The 9,114-nt window shown below is 35.0% G+C and overlaps 1 protein-coding gene across 3 annotated transcripts in view; it reads left to right on the top strand.

The window, feature by feature from the left end:
* Positions 1-1,669: 1,669 nt before the first annotated feature.
* LOC118742467 overlaps positions 1,670-9,114 on the top strand; it is a 56,021-nt gene continuing 48,576 nt past the window's right edge. For 2 of the 3 annotated variants that reach the window (XM_036474560.1, XM_036474561.1), the window contains exon 1: positions 1,670-1,996. The gene's annotated coding sequence lies outside the window, so the exon portion shown is untranslated. The remainder of the gene's footprint in view (positions 1,997-9,114) is intronic. The other variant, XM_036474564.1, reaches the window with a different exon arrangement.

The following is a 9,114-nucleotide window of genomic DNA, read 5'->3' as shown; positions in this document are numbered from 1 at the left end:
CTTCAGATGAGACTGAATTACTGAATCCCAGGGTAAATCAGAGAACTTGTTATAATGAGAGAGCGCATTTCCAGTATGAGTTTTTGCTTATCAAAAATTCACAGTGGCCGTCAAGAGAATACACCCAAGCTACCACTCGTCAACGAAACGCTGGCAAACTCATTCTCACACTTGCTAAATCGAAAAATGGTGAAGTGTCCACAATTTTGACAGCTAAAACTCATTCTCACACTTCCTGAATTGCAATATGATGAGTGTGTACAGTTTTCAGTAACAGAATCCAGCCTCTGAATTCTAAGTTTATTACAAGTCCTCTGTTTCAGCGCATCTGAAGTGCACAATCTCGAACTTTTCATGTGTTAGCCGATGATTTTAACGTTCTGAAACAGAATTTAAATCTTGCATTGTTCTTGTATAGTTCTTCTAAATATGTAGTTATAAACCACGCTCATTGCTCGATCGCAAATAATTAAATGCCAGATCATCAAAAGCCAAAATATTCAGTAACTTATATAAACATATTACAAATTAATAACTATGACGTGATAATTGAGTATTAAAAAGTGCCAAAATGTGCCAAATAAAAAAATAAAATTGCTAAAAGGTACCATTCTTTTTAATTCTTCCCATTTAGCTTTAACATTAGAACAACATTTCTAAAACAAAAATCCAATGCGAAAGCGGGAAAAGTCAGTTGTAAGCACTATAGAGATTAGAAAACTTTAGTTGAGGAAACGAAGTACACGCAAAGGATTTCACAAAGATGTACTGAAGTGTTATTATTTTTCAAAAGTGCCATTTTGGCACTTTGTGCCAGATTGAAAAATTAAGTGCCATTTGAAGTAAAATAGGGCCAAAAATGGCACGGTTTGAGCGAAGTTGGCAGCCCTGATCGCTACTTGCTTTTATTAATTTTGTAAAAGCCTGCCAATGATAAGCATAAAAAAATAAAAAAAATGGTTTTGTGTCAGAAGAAAGAATTGGGGTGTTCACAGTTCGTTCCAAATAGTGTCTCAAAATGTAGACGTCTACATTTTAAGACGTTTTCTAACCGTAAAATCTGTGGTGTTGTTTCCCATACAAAATTGGAAAACGACGCCGTCTACATTTTGTCACACTCAAAGGTATGTTTTTTACGCGTCTACATTTTTCAACCTCGCAGCAGGGTTGCTTTATGGCAATACTAATCACATTTTTTTTATTTATTGGACACGTTTTCTGTATTTGCATTTAATTTGAGCGCAATTTCTGATGAAAAGAAACAAATCAAGGAAAAGAAAAAACAAATATTAGGAATTGGTAATTAAGTTAAATAATTACAATTTTTCAGAAACAAAATCGAAAGGCGACATAAAAAATGCACGCAAAGAAGAAATGTCTGGCAACACCAGCAAAGTTTTGAGACGATTTCGCGACGACTGCTAGAAAGGGGTGCTCACAGTTTGACGCTAAAGATGTCTCAAAATGTAGACGTCTACATTTTCAGACACAATTTGGAACGAACTGTGAACACCCCAATTGATAGAATGTATTCTCTGTATTCTCTTCACCGTGTGTCAGAAGAGTATCCGATACAACGAGTACTTTGGAAAGTATCGAGTAAAATAATGAAATGGGGTATCGGTTACTCAGGTAGTCATTTTACATAGCACAGTATTGATACCTACTCTCTATCGATAGTATCGTTCGAACTCGATTCATTCGTTAATTGGTCGTTGATAAAAGTTGTTGTATGTTTTTGTGCGCAGAGTAATTTTGCGGCAAATCGGGGAAAATTCCTAATTAAAAATCTAAATTCCTTGTGTTACCGAATTAAAACTAAAGTGTATCGTTCACCAATTGATATAAACAGTGTTGAAATTAGTGGTGTATAAACCAAAACGTTGTAAACGAAGTGGTAGCTGCAGACTTGAAGTGCAGAAGTACATTATAAACTCGCCAATAAAAACCATACATTTACATATATAAAACATACATACACTATAAAAACCACCACGTAAGTTCGACTTTACATTAATTTATAGATTTAGGTACATATTAAGTACAATAGTAATTAATTATAATTTACCTACTTGGCGTTTATTTCTGCTTGGCAAAATTCAGCTTATGCTGTTGTTGTTGTAGGGGCACTACTTTTGCTGTCAACGTTGACGCTTCAGCCTTATAGCAGCGGCAGCGGCCAACCGCAAAAATGGAACAAAGCAGCAACGAAACGGCGGGGGTTGAAACAGTATTGCCATACAACCCTTGTTTTTTTCTCAGGAAAGCAACCTTCCGTTATAGGGTCAGTTTGTAAATGCAACCCGCAATATTACTGCAAATAAATAAACTTTTATTCATAAACTATAGATCATAGAAAGGCCTTAAAACCAATTTAACAGTGGGTACGCTGCTGGACATTTCCATCAATTATAGTTTAGAACTAAAGGGTTTTTGCAGTAATGCCGCAGTAATGCATTAACGAACTGAACGCTTATACCAGGTGAAGTAATAACGGCATTTTTTGTCCATTATCTTTCTTTCCGTCTTGGGATTGTTGTTGTTGTTGTAACAGCATACAAATTCCCCAAAGAGATTTTGGGGAGTGTTGCTGGAGTGACAGTCCTTGGCCAGATATAAATGTGGATCGTTCCGGTTACGTAGACCCGACTGTCGTGGGAACGATTTACGGGATTGTTTGAACTCCCGCTTAACGATATATAACTTGTTGAAAATTAGTCATCGGCATGGTCGTCAATTTCCTTTGAATGCTAAGAAAAGTGTTGCTCGGGATGTAAAAGTTGAATTTTTCGCTTTGCAGTTAACTGCTATAGGTCTGAAATCTTTTTAAAATTTGCACACTACTTGGTGTTATTAAATGCACGTTTAAGTAGCTAAAAAATTAATTTTTCAAAGTGACAAGAATTAAGGAAAATTTCTTGCTTGGAGGATGAAGCAGCCGACTGTTAAAAACATGATAATAGCTCGTACATAAATAAAAAACATTTCCTTCAACTTACGAATACTTATTCGCAAAGGTATCCAAATTTACACTGAGGAAAAATCGAAGTATCCCTCAAAATTTAAGGCGAAAATGTATCCAATTGGATACTTATGTATCAAAACGGCAACACTGATTGTCAAGCGAATAAAGCGAGAAAGCTGTTTAATTAATTCACATATTTATAATTTTACCATTGATCCATACCAACAAATGAAGGAACAAGTTAAGAATCAGAACGGTGGGAAAATTACAAAAAAAATCGAGTTCGATAAGTTTTTGGGGCAAATATAACGGAATAATTTTTTGGGGCGAAAATGAAAACTACGGTAATTAGAAAAGGTCAAATGCAGCGCTTTTTCAAATCCGGAAATCTCGAAAACCATCGCACGGATTCTAAAAATTTTGCAGTCATTTAATAGGAAATGTGAGCCGCTCTAATTGGATATATATGTAAATGTTATATATCTTTTATAGTTTTAGCAAAAATCTAATTTATATAAATAAAAAAAAAAAAACAAATAATTTTGAACAAACACATTTTTCTTTAAAAATTGCCTTATTAATTATACATATTTAAAGACCAGTATGCAGCCCTTAAGAAAAGCAAAAACTCAAACTCCATATGAAATGACGCACACGAAATGGTTCAGAAATTTTCTTGTGTAAAATTTTTCTTAAAGGCCTGTATGCAGCTCTCAAGAAAAGCAAAATTCCATATAAAATGACGTACAAGAAATGGCTAAGGAATTTTCTTGAGTCAAATTTCCTTGAGGCAGGACGCAGTTCTTAAGAATTTACTATGCTTCGGTTTTCTAAAGTTTTTTGTGAAAAAAGAGCACAAGGCAACCCAGGTTTGCAACAGAAATATATGCCCGTTCCATTATTTCTTGAGGAAAGAGTGAGGCAACAGGCTGTGAAGTATCAAAGATGTCAAAATTCCTTGGACACACACGCGAAATAATGGCAATTTTTTCTTGACCGTTTTCTTGAGAGCTGCATACAGGGCTTAAGGCAGTACGCAGTTCTTAAGAAATTTGCTATTCTTTCTACAACGGTTTTCTAATTTTTTTTTGGTGAAAAAGAAGCACAAGGAAACCCATGCTTGCAACAGAAATATATGCCCATTCCATCAATTGATGTGAAAATTCCTCGAAATAGTGGCAATTTTTTCTTGGCCGTTTTGTGGGCCTTAAGGCCAGTATGCAGCTCTCAAGAGAGAGAATCCGTGCGATGGATCTCGAGATATTTGAATTTGAAACCTTTGGATTTGACTTTCGACCTTTCGTAACTACCGTAGTTGTAATTTCCGCCCCAAACAAATTATACCGTTATACTTGACTCAAAAACCTCTATCGACGTCCATACGTTTTTTTTGATTTTTGCGACGTTCAGATTCTTAACTTTACTCAAATGAAACTTAGTAAGGAAAAGTATTAGAATAAAATTGTATTTAAAACATATATACATATGTATGTACAACATTATGTTACATATGTACATACATACGGGGTTGAAATCAGTTACTGAGCCTCAATTAATCAGTGATAAGATTTTCGAATAAAAGTTATAGCACGGCAATTTTGGTTGGAAATAGTTGAAAATAATATCGGTCGGAGGGAAATAAGGTAAAACAGCATACAAGTATTTGTTGTTGTTATATTTTAACAGTTGGGAAAATTGTTTACATTTGTATTGTCACATACACTAAGGTAAATATAGTGGCGCCTTTGTGCAAACATGCATACATATGTATGTACATATATGAGTTTTTCACGGAGCATAGCAAAATTGCGCACTTTTTCGATTTTCGAATTAATATATACTATCGTCGTTTAAAGTACAATACCGCGTATGTAAGGTCACCAAGATTTGACAGGAGAGTGTAAAAATATATGCTACTCTTGATCAACGGCATTGCAACTATGCTTCTATTTTGCAGTATATGGTCTTATATCGATATATTGGTATGTATCACGATGTATTCTATCATTTTTGGGTATGTATAGATAAGGCCTTATGCCTGGAGCTTCCTATGAGCAAATCTAATTTTTGGCACAAATGTCAGTTACGCGGTTTTGCAAAACGACGATAGCCGGTTTTGCGCTTTAAACGAAGATATGCATTTCTTTGCTGGCTGGTATGCGTATGAAACGTTGTTTGAACACATGTACATACATACATAGGTACTTCGTTTTTACTATGTGGTTGGCATCATGTTTGAAAGTTGATATGGCTGCGTTGATTGTGGCGACCTCTCACTACCTACATACATACGTGCACACCAGGGTGGAAAATTAAGGTCGCTGGGTCCCAAATTTACAAGCACTGATTTCTAAGAGCCTGCATACAGAGTATTTTCTGTCTATAGCATCCCTATAAACATTTTGGGGAACGTTCGAAAAGCACCTTCGATATCCAATGTGCATATCGAACTGTGAACGAACTCATAACCAACCTTGGTTTTCCAACGTTCAGAGTAAATTTGAAATACACTCGAAATGGGTTCGAAAAAAAAAAATAAAACCATAGTAACAAGAGAGAAAGTGAAATCCAGCCCATTCTCGAAGGATACTATAAGACAATCGCTCTCTCACAATAAAATTTCAATTCGATAATGGGCTGGATTTCGAATTCCTAACGAAGGCAAAATACATTGGATAACGAAGGTGCCGTTTTGCTGGAGAATGGCTTAGTTCTCGAATCGAATACTAACCTATTGCACATTCGTTATCGAAGGTAAGACTCGAAAAAAAGATTGGTTTTCCAATCATTTTCGAATTGCTAACCAAGCCCAATGTTTATTAGGAATATACATACTTGTCGCAGACGGGTGGTCGGTACTTTTGAAAGAGGTTTGCATCTCAAAACTGGACTCCAAAGACTGAAAATATAAGAATTCATGATCACTTATAATTTGTTTAGAAATATAATGGGTCAGTTGAATCAAATGCATGCCTGCGTCACAGTGACTTCGATGTTCAAAACATCGTTGAAACTGACATCGTTGTATCGTCTATTTAGCGACATTAGAAAATTGTAAACATTGATGGCAAGCAACGAATTTTAAACCGGTATTATAGATGTTTCAAAAACATCGTTTGCCCTATCCCTATCTCCAGTCCAACTCCAGACACCATATCGACAGTATTATTCCGCAGAGCGCTTACATATATGGAGCACTAACCGTCAAAAAAGCCGATTTTTTTTAAATAATTTTTGAGATTTGGTTTATTAGTTTTTTTATAAAAGCCCAGCTCATTATATAACAAACCACATTTCAAACGTTGTACAAAAATTACAAAAATCAACAAATTTTCACCAAAATTAACCAGTTTCCTCTCTTAATGAATGCACGTGTGATAAAATTAAACTCCGCCTGTTAATTTTTACATACCGAATTTGTTGCGTAGCGCAAAATTACACGTAAAGTGTTTAAAATTGAGTGAATATGAGCACTTAAGTTTCATTAATAGTAGGAAATGTATTATTACTTTCAAAATTTTAGTAATTCTAAACATTTCATGTATGTATATATTTCATCTAATATTCAAAATCAAACCTTTAACATCTTATGCGTATATTTGCACAGATTCGTGTTGAAAAATAAACACTTTTAAGTAGCAGTTTTACATGCAATTTTTAGATAGCATTTGTAGCACCATTTGATTTTAAACCAGCATTTCATTGTGTCTGCGTCCTCATTTCAGAAATGCATTTTTTCTATGCAACACTTCGCAATTATTTTTAGTTGAATTCAGTTGCTCAAAATTTTGGCAACATGGTGGCTAAAATGAAAATGATCAAAAAATACGCACTAAATACATATGTACAGGCGTACAGTGTCGGTGAAAAAAATAACACCACCGTCCATATTAAGACAATCTACTGCATGAAATATGTATGTACATACGTATACCCTTGTGGTCAGCTGATTAAGTTAAGTGATATTTTGACCAGTTTTAATTATTTTCCTTTTGTTTATTTAATGTTTGTATTTTTTGTATAAAAGTCTTGCACATTACATAACCAACACCACCTAAATCCGCATTTCAAACTGCGTACTAAAATTATAAAAATTCAACAAACTTTAACAATTACACTCAAAAATTTGAAACTTTTTATGAAAAAATTTTAGGTATGCAGTTATGTAGCCCAATAAATTTATCTGAATTTTGCTGAAGAACGCCCTATATCGAGGGCTTATACTATTCAGTAGGACCCATATGCTGTTTTGACAAAAACTACTTTTTGATGTTAGAACCCATCTGAGGCTTAACTGTCATCACTGCTATAAATTTTAACTGTGAAATTCATTAGTTAATTCTTCTAAACAAAAACGATATACAAGGTCAGCATAAACATTATCGATGACAGTTAAGTTTAAGGTGGATTTTTATGTAGGAATCTCACTTTTGTGAAAACTGCAGAGAGGTCATATTTTATTCATATACTTGACCTTCAAATGACTTCGAACCTGACTTGATGGGGGCTAACAGACTGCGGATTCGCATTCAGCACGTCGAATAACATAGGGATATAGAGGTTTGGTTCAATATGCAGACATTTTTTTTGTTGGTATACAAATGGACAGATGGAAAGACACATATCTTCGCCGTATTTGGGAAGTTTGGTTATCTGTTAGACTGAACATATCGCACACCGTCTTCAAAAGAGTCACAACTCAAAATAATACGTTCGTCCGAAAATGCGAAAAACTATTTCGTAGCACATGCTAATCATATGGGAAAGGGCCACTTTACCTTGGGTTTTTTTTTTTAACAAATTATAACAGAAATTTGCACTAGCTTTTGCTGAAAGGTGAATAAAAGCTCTGTGTACATTTTTACATCATAATTTCAAAACTGTCAAATTTTGAGTTGTGACTCTTTTGAAGACGGTGTGCGATATTTTACTTATCAACCATATTAATTGCATACTGAAATCTCCAAATACATAAATTTTGAGTTACATCTCTATGGCGCATATTCATAGTGATATTTAGTTCACAATTAAGTCGAAACTATCGCAACTAAAGCTATTCATAGTCGCCTTAGTTTCACTTTTTATGGCTAAGTACCAAATTAAAATTTAGTTTCGCCTGCAGCTGCAATTAAGTCGTAAATATGAAGAAGTATTTTATTAAATTAAGGAAAAAATACGAAATACGTAAAAATTAAGTTGGTAGAGTGTGATTTTGATAATATTGAATGAACTCCTATTAAAATTTACAAAGAGTGATCCTTTTGAATCGGTAGATAAAATTAAATGCGTATTACAATTCGAATAAAGCTACATCACAATTTTATAATTGGAATGATTTAGATAAATTCTCAAATAATAAGCCAATTTCACGCTAGTTCTTTTAAAGTAAATTAGCGCATAACATTTAGTTATGTATTTGTATGTTTCGCAGCACACTGCGGTTGCTCTGGCTATTTTGCACAATTAACAAGAAAATAATAAAGGGTGATTTTTTAGACGTGTGGTTTCCAATGAGGCAATACTCTTTTCGGAGTTGGTCTTTTTCACAGCTGTTACTTGATTTATACTCAGTTTGGTTTGCCATTTCATAATGAACAGACTTACTCCGGAACAACGTTTGCAAATCGCGCAAATTTATTACCAAAATAATGGTTCAGTTCGCGCGACGCATCGCGCGCTGCGTCCAGTATTCGGTCGACAAAATCGCCCAGCAGAGTCGGTAATTCGAGCAAACATGGATCGGTTTCGCACCACGTTTACTCACTCTAGTGGATAATGCGCATTTTTTTGGTGTGCTCTATTTCTCCAAAAATGAAGCCGGCCATAATGTTACAGTTAATGGGGAACGGGGAAATTGAATTGGACGATTTTGATATGGACGACCTTTGGTTCCAACAAGACGACGCTACATGTCATACAGCCAACGAAACCATCAATTTATTCAAGGAATCTTTTGGTGAGCGCATTATCTCGCGTCGTGGGCCTGTGGCGTGGCCTCAAAGATCGTGGGATTTAACACCGCTGGACTATTATTTGTGGGGCTATGTGAAGTCGCTTATCTACGCAGATAAGCCCGAGACGATTGATGCCTTGGAAGAGAATATTCGGTGCGTTATTGCTGACATACGGCCCCAATTGCTGCAAAAAGT

Source organism: Rhagoletis pomonella, unplaced genomic scaffold, assembly GCF_013731165.1.
Source record: "Rhagoletis pomonella isolate Grant_MI unplaced genomic scaffold, Rhpom_1.0 Rhpom_scaffold_00007, whole genome shotgun sequence".
Taxonomy (NCBI): domain Eukaryota; kingdom Metazoa; phylum Arthropoda; class Insecta; order Diptera; family Tephritidae; genus Rhagoletis; species Rhagoletis pomonella.
Note: the sequence above shows the minus strand (reverse complement) of the source record. Positions and strands in the feature narration are given on the sequence as shown.